Below are 22,811 nucleotides of genomic sequence, written 5' to 3'. Positions count from 1 at the left end.
ATCTTTCCACCTACCAACCTGAAGAAAGAAGAATCTTTTCTTCTTTCTTCCTTGCCCTCCTTTACAGGGGACCAGTTTCAGATTTCACCCGGTGTGCTCCTGAGCTTCCCAAGTGATCTAATAATCCCACCTTCCGTAAAGGCTTTGTGCACAGGTATTACAAAGAATTCTCAGAACTCAATAATATGAAGATACACAACCCATCTCAGCTCTCCACCAAAAGACTAAATATTTGAGTAGATGCCTTTACCACAGAATATATAGGAGTGGCTACTAAGAACATGGAAAGATGCCACATATAGCCTAGAAAGAATATAATTACAAAGACCGACAATACTGAGTGTCAGTGTGGATGTGAAGACATTGGAATTCTCCTACCTTGATGGTAATAGAATAAAGCTCGACACTTACTTGGGAAAACTATCAGTTTCTTAAAAATGTACATGTGCACTTACATATACCTAGGTGCTCCACTCTCAGTTCTCTGCCCAAGAAAAAGGAAACGTATGTCCACGCCAAGATGTTCATCTTCATGTTCAGAGCAGCATAATTCATGCCAGCTGAAAACTAGAAGCCACCCTTATGTCACAGAACTCATGAGCAGATAATAGAGTTCTGGGCTAGAATGCTACCACACAATGATGGGACCGGGTGCTGATATGTGCAACAAGCAGGACGAACCTCAAAGACATTTGCCTAAATTCAAGAAGCCAGACACAAAAGATTACTTATTGTATGATTTCATCCGTGTGAAATTTTAGAAAAGCCAAAACAACCAAAATAGAGAGTAGACGGCTGGCTGCCTGAGGTGAAGAGTGGGAACAGTTGACTACAAACCAGCACAAGGGAATTTTTTCTTGTGGTGTTTTTATTGTTCCCAAACTGGATGACTATAGGTGCCTAACTGTGTAAGCCTACTAATACTCAGCACACTGTACGCTTACAAGGAATGAATTTTATAGTGTCAATTATCTCCATAAATCCATTAGAGAAAAAATGTGCAGAGTTAGGTGGAGTGTTTTATAAGTGTCGATTATGACAACTTGCCCATTGTTGTTTCTATCAATATCCCTGCAAATTTTTTTTTTCATTTGATCTCTAAGTAGGAACAAGGGTATTGAAATAGCCAACTATATAATTGTAGATTTGTCTATTTCTTCTTCCAGTTCTGTTAGATTTTCTGTCATGTATTTTGAAGCTCTGAAATAGTATATATGCATGTATAAGGATTATTACATGTTTTCTTGATGAAGTATTTCATGTATCATAATCAATGTTTCTCCTTTCCTGGTAATATTGTTTCTGCAAAGCCCACTTTGACATTAATATAATCACACCAGACTTCTTTTGGTTAAGACTTAACATAGTACATCTTTCCCTGGCTCTACTTTTAAAATTGAGATATAATTCAGATGCTAAGGAAGATTCAGCCTTCTGAAAAGTACAGTTCTGTGGGTTTTAGCATATTCACAAAGTTGTGCAAGCATCGCCACTAATTTCAGAAGCTTTTCCTCACCATAAAAAGAAACCGCCACACTGATAGTCTAATTCCAACTCTCACCTTCCTTAAGCCCCTAAGAATTATTAGTTTTATTTCTGTCCCTATGGATTGGCCAACTTTGGACATGTAATATAAATGGAACCATATACTGTGTAGCTTTTTGTGCCAGACGCTTTCTCTTAGCTTAATCCATGTATTAACACGGATTAACTTTTATGTTAACTTTTTAACATGTATTAACTTTTTATAACTTAATAATATTCCCTTGTAGGATATGCCACATTTTGTTCATCCACTGATAAACAGCTGAAGTAGGTTGTTTCCACTTCTTGGATGCTGTGAATTCTGCTGCTATGCACTTTTGTGTACACCTTTTTTTTTTATATGGGTATATGTTTTCAATTCTCTTGTGTTTATGTCTAGATCTTCTATACAGTCTAGAAATATATACATCTATAGTTATATATAACTGTATTTTTAATAATTTGAGTAACTGCTAAACTTTTTTTTAAAGAAGCTGCACTATTTTACATTCTTCATACCAACAATGTATGAAGCTTTCAGTTTTTCCACATAATTACCAAAACTTGGTATACCTTGTCTTTTTTTCTTTTTTAATTTTAGCTATTCTAGTGGGTGTGAAGAAGTATCTCATTGTGGTTTTGATTTGCACATCCCTAGTGACCAGGGATGATATTGAGCGTTGTTTCATGTGCTTCTTGCCCATTTATATATCTTATGTGGAAAATTATTTGTTCAAACTCTTTGCCCCTTTTGAAAATTGAGTTACATGTCTTTTATTGATGAGTTGAAAGTGTTCCTTACACATTGTGGATATTAATCCTTTATCAGGTATATGATTTGCAAATATTTTATGTGATTCTATGGCTTATCCTTACACTTCCTTGACACTGTCCATTGAAACAGTTTTTAATTTTGCTGAAGTCTGATATATCTATTTTTTATTTGGTTTATTGTATTTTTGGCATCATATGTAAGAAACTATTACCTAATCCAAGGCCATGACAATTTTTATCTTTTTTCTAAGAGTTTCATACTTTTAGTGTCTATGTTTGGTTGATTCATTTTCAGTTAATTTTTTTATATGATGTGAGGTACAGGCTTAACTTTATTTTTTTGCATATTGACAACCAGTTGTACCAGCACCATTTCCTAAAAAAATTCTTTCCTCACTGAATTGTCTTGTTATATTCTTTAGTAAATATGATGTTGGCTTTGGGTTTTTTATTGGTTATTCTTGATTGGGCTGAGGAAGTTTCTATTAGCTCATTGAGTGCTTTTACCATAAAAGGATGTTGAATTTTATCAAATGCTTTTTCTGCATTAATTGGGATGATTGTATGTTATCCTTTATTAAAATAATTTATCATATTGATTACATGTTGAACCAATATTGCATTCTTGAGATTAATCACACTTGATCATGGTGTATAATCCTTATATATTATTGGATTTAAATCATTAGTTTGTTGAGGATTTTATTTATATATTTATATTTAAGGCTTTCTTGTGTCATTTTTTTTCTTGTGTCTTAATATAAAATGTCTCTCTTATGAAGAATGTATCTATTATATATTTGAAACAATGTTTCAAGTGCATCTTATTAATATCTGCATTTTTCCAATCCATTTACATTTAATATAATTATGGATAAGGTAAGACTTACATCTGTCATGATGTCATTTGTTTATATATATATATATATTTAAGATTTCATTTATTTATTTGTTTGACAGAGAGAGCGTGAGAGAGAGCATAAGCAGAGGGGAGGCATAGAGGGAGAAGCAGACTCTCCACTGAACAGGGACCTTGATGTAGGGCTTGATTCCAGAACCCCGAGATCATGACCTGAGCCAAAGGCAGGCACTTAACTAAGTGAGCCACCCAGGTGCCCATGTTTGTATATATCTTAAGTCTTTTTTATTCCACTATTGTTCCGTCACTGACTTTGATAATTAGGTATTTTATATTGTACCATTTTTTCATTCTTATTTCTTTTACTCTATTTTTCTATAATTTTTCTAGTGGTTGTTTTTGAGATTATAATCAACATCTTGACTTATAGGAATATAGTATGGATTAATTCCTACTTAATTTTAACAATGTAAAAAAATCTTTGTTTCTGTACAGCACCATTTCCTCACCTGTTGTTTATCCTACTAGTGCCATACAAATTATACCTGTGTGCTCATCAACATTGAATTATAAGTATTGCTTTTGAAGTTCTTCTAACTCAGAAAAGAGGACAAATGTGTTGTGTTGTAGTATTCTCGTAGTTAGGTCGAGTTAGGTAGGTGACAAATTTTCTCCGATTTTATTGTCTTGAAATATTTTATTTTGTCTTTCTTTGTAAGTGATATTTTCACAGATAATACAATTTTTAATTAACAGGTTTTTTTTTTTTACTTCATCACTTTAATTATATATTTCCATTACCCTCTGGCTTGCACATTTTATGAGAAGACTGAAGTCATTTTTCCCCCTGTATGTAATGTGTAGCTTTTTATGGCTGCTTTCATAAATTTTCTTTATCATTTGTTTAGTTATGATGTTCCTTAGTAAGTGGTTTGTGTGTTTGTGTATTGTGTGATATTTATCCTCCTTAGTGGTTTATGAGCTTCCTAAATCCTTGGGTTTATAATCGTCATTAAATTTCAAAAATTCGGGGTGCCTGGGCAGCTCAACCGGTTAAGCATCTGTCTTTGGCTGAGGTCATGATTCCGAAATTCCAGGGTCAAACCTCCAGTTGGGCTGTCTGCTGAGCAGGGAATCTGCTTCTCCCTTTGCCCTCCCCATGCTTGTGCTCTCTCTCTTGCTCATTCTCTCTCTTAAATAAATAAATACAATTCTTAAAAAATAAAACATAATAAATTTCAAAAATTCTTGACCAGTATTTCTTTAGTAATTTATTAGTGTTTGCATGGTATATAAATATTAAAATACATGGATATTTAAGTGTTTAATCTTGTTTCATATGGCACTGAGATTGTTAATTTCTCTTTTTATATGTGTGTGCTTCTGTCTAAAAATAATCTTTGTCTCTTTAGATTCATTAATCTTGTCCCTATGTCATTTAATCTGCATTGTATCTCAGATATACTTAAGTATATCTAGAAGTTCCATTGTTTTTGATTCTTCTATTTTTCTCTTCATTGTGCTCCTGTTTTTCTTCAAGTACTTGAACATTAACATTTGTACCTTTTTAAGAGCCTTTAATTCCTATTTCTGCCATTTGTGTTATTTCTGATTCTTTTACTTTTGAATGATATTTCTCTTAGTTAACCTCATATTTTCCTGCTCATTAGCCTATCTAGTAACTTTCAGCTGGACACTGGACTATGTTCCAATATAAGCAGTTAAACTGAAATCTTCTCTAAATACTGCTTTACTCTTCAGAGTGTAGGGATAGAAGGAACATTCCTCGACATCTTAAAAGCCATCTATGAAAAGCCCACAGCAAATATCATTCTCAATGGGGAAGCACTGGGAGCCTTTCCCCTAAAATCAGGAACAAGACAGGGATGTCCACTCTCACCACTGCTATTCAACATAGTTCTGGAAGTCCTAGCCTCAGCAATCAGACAACAAAAAGACATTAAAGGCATTCAAATTGGCAAAGAAGAAGTCAAACTCTCCCTCTTCGCCGATGACATGATACTCTACATAGAAAACCCAAAAGTCTCCACCCCAAGATTGCTAGAACTCATACAGCAATTCGGTAGCGTGGCAGGATACAAAATCAATACCCAGAAATCAGTGGCATTTCTATACACTAACAATGAGACTGAAGAAAGAGAAATTAAGGAGTCAATCCCATTTACAATTGCACCCAAAAGCATAAGATACCTAGGAATAAACCTAACCAAAGATGTAAAGGATCTATACCCTCAAAACTATAGAACACTTCTGAAAGAAATTGAGGAAGACACAAAGAGATGGAAAAATATTCCGTGCTCATGGATTGGAAGAATTAATATTGTGAAAATGTCAATGTTACCCAGGGCAATATACACGTTTAATGCAATCCCTATCAAAATACCATGGACTTTCTTCAGAGAGTTAGAACAAATTATTTTAAGATTTGTGTGGAATCAGAAAAGACCCCGAATAGCCAGGGGAATTTTAAAAAAGAAAACCATATCTGGGGGCATCACAATGCCAGATTTCAGGTTGTACTACAAAGCTGTGGTCATCAAGACAGTGTGGTACTGGCACAAAAACAGACACATAGATCAATGGAACAGAATAGAGAACCCAGAAGTGGACCCTGAACTTTATGGTCAACTAATATTCGATAAAGGAGGAAAGACTATCCATTGGAAGAAAGACAGTCTCTTCAATAAATGGTGCTGGGAAAATTGGACATCCACATGCAGAAGAATGAAACTAGACCACTCTCTTTCACCATACTCAAAGATAAACTCAAAATGGATGAAAGATCTAAATGTGAGACAAGATTCCATCAAAATCCTAGAGAAGAACACAGGCAACACCCTTTTTGAACTCGGCCACAGTAACTTCTTGCAAGATACATCCACGAAGGCAAAAGAAACAAAAGCAAAAATGAACTATTGGGACTTCATCAAGATAAGAAGCTTCTGCACAGCAAAGGATACAGTCAACAAAACTCAAAGACAACCTACAGAATGGGAGAAGATATTTGCAAATGACATATCAGATAAAGGGCTAGTTTCCAAGATCTATAAAGAACTTATTAAACTCAACAGCAAAGAAACAAACAATCCAATCATGAAATGGGCAAAAGACATGAAGAGAAATCTCACAGAGGAAGACATAGACATGGCCAACACGCATATGAGAAAATGCTCTGCATCACTTGCCATCAGGGAAATACAAATCAAAACCACAATGAGATCCCACCTCACACCGGTGAGAATGGGGCAAATTAACAAGGCAGGAAACAACAAATGTTAGAGGGGATGCGGAGAAAAGGGAACCCTCATACACTGTTGGTGGGAATGTGAACTGGTGCAGCCACTCTGGAAAACTGTGTGGAGGTTCCTCAAAGAGTTAAAAATAGACCTGCCCTACGACCCAACAATTGCACTATTGGGGATTTACCCCAAAGATACAGATGCAGTGAAACGCCGGGACACCTGCACCCCGATGTTTATAGCAGCAATGTCCACAATAGCCAAACTGTGGAAGGAGCTTCAGGTCCATCGAAAGATGAATGGATAAAGAAGATGTGGTTTATGTATACAATGGAATATTCCTCAGCCATTAGAAATGACAAATACCCACCATTTGCTTCAACGTGGATGGAACTGGAGGGTATTATGCTGAGTGAAGTAAGTCAGTCGGAGAAGGACAAACATTATATGTTCTCATTCATTTGGGGAATATAAATAATAGTGAAAGGGAATATAAGGGAAGGGAGAAGAAATGTGTGGGAAATATCAGAAAGGGAGACAGAACGTAAAGACTGCTAACTCTGGGAAACGAACTAGGGGTGGTAGAAGGGGAGGAGGGCGGGGGGTGGGAGTGAATGGGTGACGGGCACTGGGGATTATTCTGTATGTTAGTAAATTGAACACCAATAAAAAATTTAAAAAAAATACTGCTTTAGTTGCACTCCACCAATTTTATGCTGTATTTTTAAGAAGATTTTATTTATTTATGGAGGAAAAGTGACAGTGAGAAGTGGGGGGTGCTGAGAGAGAGGGAGAGAGAGAACTAGAAGCAGATTCCTTGCCAAGTGCAGAGCTGGATGAGGGGCTTGATTTCAGGATCGAGAGATCATGACCTGAGCCCAAATCAAGAGTCAGGTGCTTAAGCAACTGAACTACCCAGGTGCCCCTTACGTTGTATTTTTATTATGTGTTAAATTCAAAATATTTCTAATTTCTCTTGTGATTGCAATAATGTTCAGATTCAAAATATTGTTATTTAATATCTTAGATATCTTATTTTTATTTACTTCTAATTTATTTCCAATGTGGCCAGAGAACATACTCTGAATGACATGCTTTAGGTAGTCCATCTGCTGCACAAGGTCATAAGGCATTTTTACATGTTAATTTCCCAAAGCTCTTTAATTCTTAAATTTTTATTTGTTTTTAAGTAATCTAAAACAAAGGGTGGAACTGGAACTCACGATTCTCAGATCAAGGGCTACATGGTCTCCCAACTGAGTCAGCCAGGATCTCCTCCAGAAGCTTTTTGATTAGGTTTTACATTTAGATGTACAGTACACCTGAAAGTAATGTTTGATGGTATTATATAAAAGTTTTCTATTTTTAAAGATGTATTGATTTATTTTTAAAGAAAAAGATAGAGGGGTGGAAGAGGGGAGAGGGAGAGTGAGCAGCTCTGCACTTAGTGCAGAGCTGGACAGGGGGCTCAAACTCACGACTTGAAGATCACAACCTGAACCAAAACCAAGAGTTGGATGCTCAGGCAACTGGGCCACCCAGGCTCCCCATTTCTTTTTATTAGTCATAAATTTCCTATTCACCTAACCCCATCGTTGAAAACACTCTCCAATGATCTGTCTCTTTCATCATAATTCAGGCCTCTAATATGTATGATTTTGTATCTGTAATTTCTATTTTGTGCTCTTGGTCTATTTGTCTATTCTTATGACAATAGTACACTATATTAAGTAAGTAATAAATAAGTTGTGATAACTGTTAAGGTATGTACTCCATACAGTTTCTTCTTTAAGATTATATCTTCTACTTTTGAACATATACATATTCACCTAAAATTTGGAGTTAGTATACTAAGTTATGTGTTACATTGAGTCTATAGGTTGCTTTAGGAAAAATCAACAACTTCAATTAGATCTTATTTAATACATCTCAATAATTTTGTATCCTATAGCAGTAATTTTTATGCTTAGCAGTATTGCATATTTTGCATGAGGTAATTTGTAGATATTGAGATTTTCCTCTCATAAATGATATCACTTAAAAAGTATTTTCCTAATTTTTTTATTGTTGACATATAAAAATATAATTCATTTTTATACTGACCTTGCATCCAGTCAAACGGATAATATATAAAACTTCAAATTTTAATTCTAATAATTTTTTTTAGAATTTTGCATTCACTATCATTTTATCTTTCTTCCTAATCCTTAAAATTTTACTTCTTTTGCTTGGCTTTTTTTTTAAACCAGACCTCCAGAATGCTATTAAATATTAGTCATGATATTGCATACTTTTGTCTCATTCCTGATCCTAGATAGAATACTTCTGACATTTTACCATTAAGTATGATACTTATATAGTTTTTGTTTGTATTCATTCTTCATCAGATTAAAGATGACCCCTTACAGGAGTATTTTGCAAATAATTTTTAAAATTATGGCATAGAATAGGTATTGAAATTTACCAAATGCATTTTATATATTTGAATTAGTTTTCTCCGACTGCCATAACAAATTGCCTCATATTTAATAGCTTAAAACAACGCAGATTTATTATCTTACAATTTTGTAGGTGAAAAGTCTGGCATGTGTTGACAGGGTTAAAATCAAAGTGTCAGTGGGCCTGCCTTCATTACTGGAGTATATAAGGGAGAATCAGTATTCTTACTCATTCCAGTTGTTGACAGAATTTAGTTCCTTGTGGTTATAGAATCAAGGTCCCTATTTTCTTGTTGGTTGTATGCTGAGGTCCATTTGTAGCTTCTAGATGCTACTGCATTTTTTGGCCTCCTTCCTCAATCTTTAAAGCCAATATGGCTTTATCAGTCTTTCTCACACTGCATGTTTCTGACCACAGCTGGGAAAGGTTCTTCACCTTTAAGGATTCTGTTATTAGGAGAGATTCACTCAGGTATTCCAGGTTAATCTCTCCAACTCAAAGTCCATAACCTTAATCACTACAAAATGATTTTATAATATACAGAAGCATTCACAGGTTTTGGAGACTAGATGTGGACATCTCTGTGGGGAGGAAATGTTATTCTATCTGCCATAACATCTATTGAGATAATTCTATAATTTTTCTTTTTTTGCCATGTTAATATGGTGAGGAGATTTGATTTTTAAATGTGATACCAGTCTTGAGTTCTTGGAATAAGTTCAACTGTGTTATGATGTATAATCCCTTTGTTGCTGGATGTGATTTGCAAATTATTTATGTTCATGGTTCATGTTCTTTGTTGTAAATCTATGCTTAAAAAGGAATTGATCTAAAAATTTTCTTTATTGCAATATTCTTACCAAGTGCTAGTATCAAGTTTATTTGGTACTATAAGATTAATTTAGAAATTTTCCTTTTTTCCCCATATCTGGATGAATTGGCATAGATTTGGTATTCTTACTTTCAAAAATGGCTAGAACCATTTGTCAATGATGCCATCCAGACCTGGTGCTTTCTTTGTGGGAAGTTGTTCAATTAAAAGTTAAATTTATTTGACAAATGTATTTAGATTTTTACTTCTATTTAGGTGTGTTTTAATGTGCTGTGTTTTTCCAGATTATCGTCTTGCTCTTCCAATTTCCAAATTTATTCGTATTAAGCTATTTATGATATCCTTATTATATATCTGTAAATCTATTCATAATATTGGTAATTTGTACCTTTTATATTTCTTTTTCATCAGCTTTGCCAAGCTTCTATAATTTCTTAAGTCATTTTGAAAAGCCAACTTTTGTCCTTGTTGAAATAGAAAATAATTGTTTTCTATTAGATCAGTTTTTCTATTATCTTTCTTTTTCTTTATTCTGTATTACTTTCTTTGAGATTTGTACGGTGTTCTTTTTCTAGCTTCTTAATATAAAAGGTGAAATTCTTTCTAACATATGCATTTAAGGCAATAACTTTCTCTCAAAACTCAGTTTTAGTTGCATGTCATAAATATATGTCATATTTTAATTATTGTTCAGCCAAACTCATTTTCTATCTTCCATTGTGATTTCCTTCTTGACTTGTGGTTATTTAGTAGAATATAATTTCATATCCAAACACTTTAGAATTTTTTTACATTAGCTTTTTGTTATTTATCTCTAGCTTAAAAAAATATTTCTCTGCTGTGGTCAAAGACCACATCCTTTAATGACCTGATTTCTGGTTAATTTTGCTAAATTACCCATTTGCACTTAAAAATAACATGTAATTTGCAGTTGTTCAAATTATTATTTTACATATGTATCTACTAGGTTAATTTTTGTCTTTAAATCTAGTGTTTCATACTGATTTTTTGTTGGCCTGTTGTATTAGTTTCTGAGGGCTCCTCAGAAATATCCCACTGTGATGATCTAATCTTCTTTTAATTCTACCAATTTTTGCTTCACATCTTGAAAGCTATGCTAAACACATTCAAAATGATCGTATTAGTCTTGGTTCATTGTTTTATGATATGACATATTATTCTTCTTTGTGGTAATGTCCTAGAGCCTACTTTGTCTCATATTCATACATTACCATCAATGTTCTTTTGGCTACTATTCACATGACATGTCTTTTTCTATCCTCTTTCCTTTAGTCTTTTTATGTTAAGTCATGAATAACTTGTATTAACACTGAGTTGAGTTTTGTTCTTTTTCCAGTGTGACAATTTTGGTCTGTTTTGTCTCTTTCCATTTACTGTAATTCATTTACTTGGAGGCTTAAATTTACCATCTTACTATTTGTTTTTTATTTGTGCACATTGCCTTATGTTCCTTTTTGTTTTTTCTTCCCTTTATCTGGATTAAGCAGTTATTTTTATTTCATATTACCTCCAATAGATTGTTGTCCGTTGTCCGTACATCCTTTTCCTGAGCTTTTTGCGGCTATGTTAGTGATTACAACGTGCATGTAACCTTTTACCACTTCTTGGTAATGCAAGAAACTTAGAGTACTTTAATTCTGCTTATATCCCCTCTTGACTCATAGGAAATTTTTATGTATCTTATTATACTGGATATATTAAGTGCCAAAAACCTTATTATTGCTGTTGTTTTATGTCAGCAATATTCATTTGGAGCAAGTTTCATGCAGATACATGTTTTTATTTTGTCCAGATCTTCACATTTTTCTTGGAGAGGGAATCAGTCTACAATAAACTATTCTACAACTACTAGAAGCTGAAATCCCTAACATCCTCTTTTCATTATCCAATCTTTAGCTTTCCTATGGAGAACAAGGTCACTTCTGTCTGGATTACCTTGCACTAGACAAAAACCACTCACAACACTTTAGACAGAAGAGGATTCAGTACAGTAAATAAGATACTAACAGATTTCTAGAACAGATTGAGTATGGGGCTGAGGCCTGGCCTTGCAATGGGAAAATCCTTTTTGGGTTGGCCAGTCAGGAGATCTCTGACCTCTCTTACAACCAGAGAGCTGCAAATCCTGGAGCTGCTATTGTCAGTAATGAGCAGAAGAGCAATGCCCTAAATGAGATCCAATTATCAGAAAGCCACTCCTGCTCATGCCACAACTGCCTCTTGACAATCATTCAGCTGGTGATAAGCACAGAAAAATCTGGTGTCACCTCAAATACACTATTCAGCAGCAGCAGCAACTGAATCACTATCCTTACTTCTTTCTAAATGGCAGTAAGTAGTGAACATAATTTCTGGAACCCTATCTGGAAGAGCATGGGGGATGTGTATGTTTTGGTTTTGGTTTTCCAGCCTCTGCAACATGCAATGGAAGGATGAAGTTGGAATAAATGCTGTGTGCCAGTTTATTATATCCAAATTGATTAAATTGTAATGTGTAAGCAAGTTGTTCTCCAAATATGAGTCATTATGATTTAGTTCTTTTAACACTTGGTACAACTCAGCATTCCAAAAGAAGCCATTTAATAATGAGAAATTGCTATAGAATTAATGAACCTTCCCTTGTGCAAAATAGCACTTTTCCCTGTTCTCTCTGAGTGATACTCTCTCAGTGATCAAGGATATTTTGGCTGGATTTTCAACTTTGCAGGGCAATGTGCTAGTCAACATAAAATGAGAACAGTTACTCTTGTGAAGTGACAATGCTATGAAAATGTGTAGGATGCATATCATAGTACAGGATACTATAAACTCTAGCAGTTAAGAGACACAGGGTTGCGCCTCCACATCTTGCCAGGTGCTTAGAAACCAACTGTAATAACACCAATCAGCAGCACCATGGAGCTGCTCTTATTGTTGGAAAGGGAGTCAGAATTCTGTGTACAATTGTGCTGGAAAAGGCACAGGGTTGAACTGCTCCTGACACAGAAGTCAGTTTGCCCCAAGGCCAATGAGGATAATTCAGAGGTTTTGTATTTTTCCATCAACAAACAACAGTATTTTTGTACTGCATTTAACTAGCCCAGAGTTACGGTGATAGCTACAGAGCATGCTCAGACTTTGGACAATATTTATGAAGTTTCAACCCACCTCCAGTTCTGCAGAAAAAAGACTCAAGCACTGCAGCAGCTGCCTATTCATTTTCCTTTACAAAAGTAACATAATACTTGAAAGTAAAAGAAATGATAAGTACATTTTTTCTAACACATTATGGATCATTTATACTCTCTTCCTGACTTCCTGGATTCTCATGTCTTGCAAGCCCACCTAACAATCCACACACACTCCCCATTCAAAATACCAGGACACATTTAAATGATGACTTCATGCTCAAAGTAGCCAATATAATTAAGAAAAGCATTCCCAGTTTGAGTGTCATTTTTCAAAATTCATAATACTTGACAAGGTCAGAAGACAAGGTCTTCAAATATCTAGAGGCCAAATCATTCTGTAGTAAGTGTTGTAGCACTCTGAATAACTCTTTGTGTTTTAACTAACAAGATTGAGAGATGCGGAGATAAATGTAGTTTGACATAAAGTGAAGAATATCAGAAGCCTCCTGGTCACATATGCTGCCCGCACCAGCTTATTGCCATTTTATTGTGAAATTACTAGAAGAAAAGAGAAAAAAAAAAAAAAAAACCAACTGAGTAACTAACCTATGTCCTAAAATAAATTGTACAGTTAAAGATATATTATTTCTCAAAGCAAAAACATATAACACATTAGTTCCTTGAATAGTGAATCAACATATGTATATATTATTTGTTTTAATTTAGCTGTTTTCACAAGAAGAATTCAGAAAACCTACCAGCTTAAAAGCTCAAGGAGTTTATTTTGAATATAATTGAATACACTAACATTTTGTTTTACTATGGGGTATTTTTTTATTATTTAGATTAAATTAAAATGCAGGCTAACATATGAAACCTGGATCAACCTGCATTAAAATTTTATATTATATGCCTTATACTATTATTTATTACACAGTTCTTGGAACTTTATTCTTTAAAAAAAGGTATTCACAGAAAGTCAAAATTATATTCCTTTTTTTTAAATAACAAATTTATTTTTTATTGGTGTTCAATTTGCCAACATACAGAATAACACCCAGTGCTCATCCGGTCAACATTATATTCCTGATACTGCTCTAAATTGAACGAATTGAACTAATGAAAAAGATGATACTTTTTTAAAAAAAGATTTTATTTATTTATTCTTGAGAGACACACAGAGAGAGGCAGAGAGAAGCAGGCTCCATGAAGGGAGCCAGACGTGGGACTCCATCCCGGGTCTCCAGGATCATGCCCTGGACTGAAGGCGGCGCCAAACTGCTGAACCACCAGGGCTGCCCAAAGATGATGCTTTTAAAAAAATGAACAGTTTCATTGAAATATGCTTTTTTAAAGATGATGCTGGTTGAGTCCTTGAGTGGGGAGAAATTTGAAAATTAATCTCCAAAACAAGGCTAGGACATCCAACAGCAGATTCTTCTGTTAATAGGTTGATCTGTTGAAAGTCAGTTACTAAACTCTATCTTGGTTGACATAATTTAATCCAAGTTTGTCATAGTAAGAAATAAAGTGAACCTTGTATCTGCTACTTAGGGATAATGGTTGGAGAAAAAAAGGAACACCATTATTTTTCATTTTTAAAGCTTTGCTTATGGAAAAGAAAGAGAGAGAGAAAGAGAGAGAGAGAGTTGGGACCAACAGAGAAGGAGAGAAAAACTCAAGCAGACTCTGTGCTGAGTGCGAGCCCAACACAAGGCTGGATCTCATGACCATGAGATCACAACCTGAGTGGAAGCCAAGAGTCAGCTGCTTAACTGATTGTGCCACCCAGGCACCCTAGAACATCATTATTTTTATAATGAATTACATGTGGCTATTTTTGCAAGGAATGCTCCTTGTTTGTGAAGATCTTAAAGACAGAAGGGCTTGAACTTTTCACGAGGCATTTTGAGCACTAAGTTTAACAAAGAATACCAGGGCAGTTCCTAAAGATGGAAATAAACAAGCTATAATACTACCCTCGGTGTGAGACTACAATGGTATTTAGGGAAGAAGTGTGAAGTTTGCGATTGTCAAAGTGTGAACTGGATATCATTCTCAAAAAATTTCTTTCTCTAAAGATATTGATATCTTAATATAATTCTCTTTTTTGATCAACTGAGCTTCCACCTATCCCCTTAAAAGTTGGTTCCTGTCTTATGATTCTTTTAAAATTTTTTTATCATTTATTTATTTATGTATTTATTATTCATTTATTTGTTTCTTTTTCTTATGATTCTTTCTGAGCAACTCAAGTTGCTTACACTTGGAGCATCCACACCCTTGTATGCAAGCATGTAGGAGTTCTTTTAAAATTTATGAGTAATATAGTCAAATTGAACAAAAAGTATTTCTTTCTTATGTTGACCCAAGTTGGTGAGGTATTAGTGTTGGTAGAAGGTGACATCATTGGGCAGCCTCGGTGACCCAGCGGTTCAGCGCTGCCTTGGGTCCAGGGTCTGATCCTGGAGACCGGGGATCGAGTCCCACATCGGGCTCCCTGCATGGAGCCTGCTTCTCCCTCTGCCTGTGTCTCTGACTCTCTCTTTCTGTGTCTTTCGTGAATGAATAAATAAAATCTTAAAAAAAAAAAGAGGGTGATGTCATCAAAATAATTCAGTTAAACTGTACCAAGTAAAGTTTCATTTTTTCAAGGAATTATGGAGCTTTATAGAGGCTACGGTTTCCTCTTACTTGAAGAATAAAAGAGAAATTTTAAGATTTGCTCCGCTAAAGATTGAGTTTTATCAACTAATTAAATATTAAAAAATGGAAAAAATACAATGGCTCATAAGTTATATATATATATATATATATATATATATATATATATATATAAAAGAAAAACACCAATTGTTCTGCATAATTTATATTTCTTTAAATCTTGCTCTAAAAGTGTCCCTACTTTACCATTCATAACAATTAATGAGTAGCTAGTGTTAATGCTTTGTTCAGTGGAATCCAAAAAGCAAGAATTATATACAAGGCATTATATTGAGTGCCATGTAATATGCAAAGACAAACCAAATGAAGTGTTAGTTTTTTATAGAAAAGTGCATTTTTTTTAATACTATGTGCTTTTGCTAAGACCTTCCCTTAACTATAGTGACACTAATCCTAGTGATTGGGTCTTGATTTATAAATGCAGCATCAGCAGTCACCTGGTGGCTGGCAATGCAGCATGTATTAAGTGAAAGGTAGAAATAAATTGATTCTGCAAATCTGGTCTTGCAAATCAGAAAATAAATTACTTTGGGACTTAAAAATAATTTTTTATGAGCAAGTTAGTGTAGAAGTTCTTTTTATGGTCACCGATGCTCAGTGACACCAGCTAAGTCACTCTGTATTCTCTGCTAGATAATTATCCTCCAGTGCCCTTTAATACAAATGCATTTATTGTCCTTTGGTATTTCTTCCTTTATACGTGCAGTTATTTCACCTTGGCATTCTTAAATCTATTGCTATTTTCCCCAACATTTCTTTGTTAAGAGGCATTCAAAAACCAAATGTTCTGTTTTCTTTCCCCACACACTGCTTTAGAATGTGATTGTCCTTATACCTCTCTCAAAACCATTTTATCTGTTGTGAATATTTCTCCTAGCTAGGTCATCCACAGCATGATTTGGTGTCTCCTTGGCAACCACATGGTCTTACCATTTCTCAGTATCCTTTCTTACTCCCACTCATCACATTTCACTCCTCTTTCTAATCATTAATCCTTGAAATATCTTCACCTAGTCGTTGCCCTTGGTTTTATATCCTCCATGCTAATTGTCTACATTCTTATACATATGCTACACTTTGGTCTTTTAATGGCATTAATTAATTTTTTTATAAGTCAGGGATCAGATCTATTTAAGATAGATAAATCTCTTTTACAATTCCTCTTGCTATGTTATTAGGCTGTACAATTTCCAACTGAACTGGAAATGTGGTAAGTGAGGGTGATGCCTGATGGTCCTATATCAAGGTTATATAACCTATTTTGATCCCAGATACAAATCTGAAATTTAGATAGGCAACCAGGTTTTGTGAGAATGCCCTACTTTAGAATTGAGCTGCTGTCTTGAAACAAAACTTAGATAGTAGAGTGTTTAAAATTACAGGCTTCGAAATCATACAGAATTCTTAAGTTTGAATCCCAGTTCTGCCTCTTACCACCTGGCTGATGTTGGACAACATACATAAACTCTTTTACCTAAAATAGGCAAATAGTATTCTCCTTATTGATTGGTTGCAAAGATCAGGTGAAATAATGTAATGCAGAGTAAATAGGTAGAGCTTAGCTGATAGTAGCTTTTGGTGAATAAGGCCTCCTCCTAGCCATGCGGGTTAATTTGAGGCCTCTGTTTTGAGTAAAGTTCGTCCACATCCACTTATGGCTGATTTCCTAATTCCATCTCAGAGCACCTTATAGAAAACCAAGGGAATACTTTGACCTATATTCTTTCCCCCTTCACTGATTATAAACCATAAAATGTATATGTTTCTCATTACCCTTTTCATAGCTCTAGAAACTAGCTTTACTAAGTACTTAATATTTCAGTATTTTTGCCTAAAGAGAGAAAAAAACCTATATACAATATCTGAGAGTAAGGATGTAAAACTACATTTTTCATTGTAGTGACTTTTCATTAGCTCATGTTGGGTTTTCAATTCCTCTTGTGTTGAAAATGCTGCAATTTCCTACAGATGTAGAACAACAAGAATCATGCATTATGTGGGAAGCTTTGCAGAGATACTTTCACGCACCTATATTATGCTTTCTGCAGTAATGAGTTTTCTATAGCTATAGTTCTTGCCTTTTCTGAGTCTTGAAACTTTCCATGGCAACATTACTTTACAGTTATAGGGTAAACACATCATAACATGGAGGAGTATGTGTACATTGAGAGGATATATCCCCAATCCCCTGACTCTTGTCTGACTGCTAACTGCCCACACTGCTTCGACTAAGCCTTCAATTTATCTCCTCTCTTGCTGAGTCAAATATAGCTTGCACACTATTATATTTAATTTTATGTTGGGTTTATGTACAGTTTTCTTCAAAAACTAATTGATCCATTGCTTTTGAAGTATCAGTCCTCTAAAAGAAGATGCCATAATATGTTATTTTTTCTTCTAGTTGCATGTGAATATATAACATTGTGCTCTATGCATAGATTTAATAGCAATTCAGCATACCCATCTCCTTTGATACTGACATCTTTCGAATTTTTACTTTCTTCTTTCTTCATTGGATAATGCCTGTCAGTGTTCTCTTAAAAGAGCTGGTGCCAGGGTTAATTATTTCCGGCTGCTATCCTACAGCTGGAATGTTCTGAAATGCTTAGTCTTTGACCTATTTTACATGGCTTTTAGAAGTCTTATTCCAATCACCTGCATGTAATTTACATTGTTCGTTTTAATTGAAGTTGCATCAGGTAAGGGCACAGTGTCATAACTTTCACTGTTTTTCCTAACTTCTATCCTCAGGGTAAAGTTAAGATTTTATCAGGCATATTGTTTTCTGCCACTGAAGCACCTTTTTTAATCTTATTTTTTTTCTTTAGTGAGATAAATATAAGTGACTAAAAAGCTACCAATAGACATGCCTTTTGACGAGTAATTCCATCTACACCTAGGAGTACATACAAAAGAAAAATAATAAAGATTTCATGATAGGAATGTTCATTGTAGCTTTGGTAATAATAACAAAATTTGGAAACAATTTAAATGACCTTAGATGATGGTATGATGGTTGGTTAAACAAATTTAAGTATGACATTATAATGAGATAATACGCAACCATTAGCAAGATGAAAACAATTTAATGAGCACCTAGTGTGTGCTAGGTACTGTGCTACTTTAGGCATAATCCCATTTAGTTTGTGTATCAGTGCTATGAGGTAAGTACTTTTGTGATCCCCATTATATTCATAAGGCAATTAAATCTTACAGAAGTTTAGTAAGCAAAAGCACACAAGTAGTAAGTAGCAAAATTTAATTCCAGATTTTCTAACTTCAGGGCCTAGGGTCTTAACCAATAGTCTGCTTGAATTTGTAATAGAGAAAACAATATCGATGGTATTTATTTATAAGATTTATGACATGAAATAAAAAGCAATAAGATGGGCCTTTTACTTGTTTTATTTTAATTATCTTTTTATGCCTCATATATTATGTAAATTATTGTATAATAAAATAATATATGCTGAAATAAAAGCATAAAAAGCACACAAAAGATATTGTTTGAAACAAATTTAGATATAAATATAATATACATCCCCTATTTTTCTATATAGTCATGATGCTTTAAAATTATTTTCAAAGTAGCCATTCTTTGTAACTTGGTCAAAGGGCTTAGGGCCATGGATGTAGTTTTCCACTGCATTCTGTTCAATGCTATAAATATTTATCATTCTTATTGACTACGTAGCCCATATTTTAATAACCAACCAGACACCTCTTTGGATGTACATCAAGTACCTTTTTTATTTTAAAGCAAACAAAAGTAAAATGCTTCATGCAGTGTTATTTCCTCTTGACCATAACTGGACTCAATGACCACTCTTTCTTTTTAAAACCCTCTGTAATTATACTGTAGGTACATTTTATAGGTTCACTGTAACCAGTTTTAAAAAGCTCATGAAATTTTTTCCTAAGGATTTCTGTATGTACTTGCTTAATTGAGATCTTTTTTACAAAACTGAACACAGGCAACCAAGAGCTGTATATTTTCTTTCTTCCTCTATATTGTTAAATACTTTTGCTTCAGTCAAATAACTTTAGTGTTTCTCCCTTCCCTTCATTCATTCTGGCCACTTAGCACCTCTCTCTCTCTCTCTCTCTGTATCTATCTATATATTTTTATATACCTCTCTCTATTGATTTATATGTATCACCACAACTGTGCACCAAGGGAATTAATAAATGATGTCTAATAAGGATGATGGGAAATTAACTATTCACATGTCTTCTGCTAAAGACAGTCATAAAGTAACCCAAAGCTTTTTTGTTGGTAGGAAGAACAGTTAGGAGGCTGTTGTGAGAGATGTTGATGAATAGAACTTTCGTGGTAGTGGTGGAAAAGGAGATAAATATGCACATTCCACTGTTGATGGGGATCAGCACATAAATTTGCCATAAAAAATTTCTAAATAAATAAACAGGTAAATAAAAGTAAACATTACTAATAGCAGATCTTTGCCTTTAGGTAGCACATAATCTAATTATGGGGTTACATAGACACAATTAGGATCGTTTTGTAATATCGTTTTCATTGTGTACATCTTGGACTAAATCAGCAAAGGGCTTTCCTCAATCCATTAATCCCCACGTTCTTGTGAAGAGATGAACAAATCCTTTTTTTAATGCTAAAGAAAATCAAGATTAACGTGAGAATTCTACAAAGGAGTTACAACACATATTCATAATATCTAAGTGTGATGATCATAGTGGGTAATAAGCATGTCTTAAACAATAGTGAAATATAACTTGATATTTGTTTATATATCTTAACTTCAGTTGTTTTACTATTACAAAGTGTCTTTGTTAAAAATAGTGATGAATCAATTTATCATGAGGAGAGATATAAAGTTAACACAAAAAAATAAACAGAAAAAAGGACACAGAATCATACTCTTTAGATTTGCAAAAATAATGATGACTTTTATTTCATTATTACTAAGTGTCAGACCCTGGACAAAGCACTTTATGTACATTACATCATTTAATAAATATTTGATAAACGAATAACACATCATTTAATTGATTGGTAACTTGAACTATTTTAAATATGTAATTTAAATTCTAGGCAAAAATGTTTACTTTAACATAGGCTAAATTTTTATCATTAAATTTGTCCAAATGTTTGTGGAGTTTTTTGTTTGTTTGTTTTGTTTTAGAGAGAGAGCAGGGGAGGGGGAGAGAGAATCTTTAAGCAGGCTCCATGCCCAGCACAGAGCCCAAGGCAGAGCTTGATCTCATGACCCTGAGATCATTAATGACCTGAGTGGAAATGAAGAATTGGTTGCTTACCCGACTGAGCCACCCAGGTACCCCCATCTAAATGTTTTTTCATTCATTCCAGAATAATAAGGTTTTTGAATTTTCAGGCAAACACACAGTATGGTGACTAAAGAGTTGATGAAAATTTACTCCACTCACTTATTTTTATAACATTAAAGGGTTTACATTTCTTTTTTTTTTAAATATTTTATTTATTTATTCATGAGAGACCCAGAAAGAGACAGAGAGAGAGAGAGGCAGAGACACAGGCAGAGGGAGAAGCAGGCTCCATGCAGGGAGCCCGATGTGGGACTCGATCCAGGGTCTCCAGGATCACACCCTGGGGTGAAGGCAGGCACTAAACCGCTGAGCCACCCAGGGATCCCCCAAAATGTTTACATTTCTTTGCAAATGCTAACAAAGATGCTGAAACAAAAATTTCAACGTAGTTATTAAGCCTAAGTAGAAATAGTATCACTCTTCCTTTCTTGAGGTTTCTTAATCTTTGTGAAGTGAATGAGTGGTCAGATTTAAGGGGACGGTCTATTTGACGGTGTGCTAAGGGACACAGGGAGCCAGTGACCGAGGTGAGAATAGCTGCTGCGTTCCACAAGATTTGACTGTCATGCAATGAAGGACAAATGCCATTATTTCAGGGAAATCTGAAATCTTGGACTCAGACCCAGTCAGTCTATGAACCTGGTCATTTATCACAGTTTGAGGAGTTCAGGGAAAAGGCCCTCTTTATCCCTCAGCTCCGAAACAACTTCTTTACCTGCTTTGCCACAGCAGATTTTTCCCTGAAAAAATGCCAATTAGCCATCCTCTGTGGTTAATTTACAGGAGTTGTTGGGCAATATGGAAAAACACAGTTTGTTGGAAAAAACATCAGATTTGGAGTCAGCTAGTTTGCCTTCAACAAGTTACTCCTCTTTCTGGTTCTCCTATTGCAAAATGAGAGTATCTTCCTCATAGAGTTGTCCTGTGAAAATGAAATGTTAATCATGTAAGTATCGATGTACTAGACAATGCTATATATGGTGATGGTAATTCACTTAATTTTGCTCACCATGGACGGCTCATGGGGCTTTGGGAGATGAGAACACTAGTTAGGATAGAGGTAATATTGTGAGTAACACTACATTGTAGAGAAAGGCAAGGAAGGCACATTTTGATTACATCAGTATTCCATAGGAGGCTGGCCATCGATGAATGCACTGAAAGTTGGATAAGCATGTGATAAAGCGGAGCTATATAAAATGATCTGGAAACTCCGGCCTGTCCTTCAGATCTCAGGATGGCATTGTTCCCAGACAAGTTACTCATCCTGTTCCTAAAAACTTCAGAGAAAGAGCTTTCTGCCTTAGTAAAGCACCCCAGGGCTTGCCAGCCACAACAATGTGGAAACCCTTCCAAATATCTCACTGCATTCCTGCTGCAGTTGGCCTGCTTGGTGCCCTTTTGGAGATGGAAAAATACAGATGGGACTCACTTAAAAGAAATCCATTATATGTGTTAAAAAAAATGATGCTGATGATTCAGTTTGCAAAACTTAAAAAAATTACATAGAAAATATATTGTTGGGTAAAATACTGCCTTTCATTTGTTTATAAAATAATCAAGCATCAAAAATAAACAGATAGTATAAATGATTAAGTAAAAATGCAAATATTGTGGTGGCTAGTGGTTTTACAGAAGACGTTTTTCCTTTGCATTCCTAACACTCATAGTTACCAAAGGTCTAGATTGCTGAAGTCACTTTTGAGCATTTTTAATTAACCTGACTAATTGGACAATTTAAAAAAGGGGAGCCACAAGGAAGGCCTGAGGAGAGGAAGAAGGGAGAACAGGAGGGGACTTATAAAATAAGTCCTTATTTAATTTATATAATTTATAAATTATTCTTATATAATTTCTTATAAAATTGAAATTCACTTGTGAACTGAAAAGTGGAATAATGTTGGGCCTGAATCGTACTGAGACGTATAGAGAAACTGACTCTG

The 22,811-nt window shown here is 34.6% G+C and overlaps 1 protein-coding gene across 18 annotated transcripts in view; it reads right to left on the bottom strand.

Annotated features, from left to right (window-relative positions):
• The window catches only part of MAP2 (microtubule associated protein 2), a 293,705-nt gene extending 293,111 nt beyond the window's left edge, over positions 1–594 (bottom strand). For all 18 annotated transcript variants that reach the window (XM_049106437.1, XM_035710979.2, XM_035710992.2 and 15 more), the window contains exon 1: positions 456–594. The gene's annotated coding sequence lies outside the window, so the exon portion shown is untranslated. The remainder of the gene's footprint in view (positions 1–455) is intronic.
• Positions 595–22,811: the final 22,217 nt, after the last annotated feature.

Source organism: Canis lupus, chromosome 37, assembly GCF_003254725.2.
Source record: "Canis lupus dingo isolate Sandy chromosome 37, ASM325472v2, whole genome shotgun sequence".
In the NCBI taxonomy this organism is placed as follows: Eukaryota; Metazoa; Chordata; class Mammalia; order Carnivora; family Canidae; genus Canis; species Canis lupus.
The sequence above is the reverse complement of the archived record's forward strand: the minus strand, read 5'-3'. Positions and strand labels throughout refer to the sequence as shown.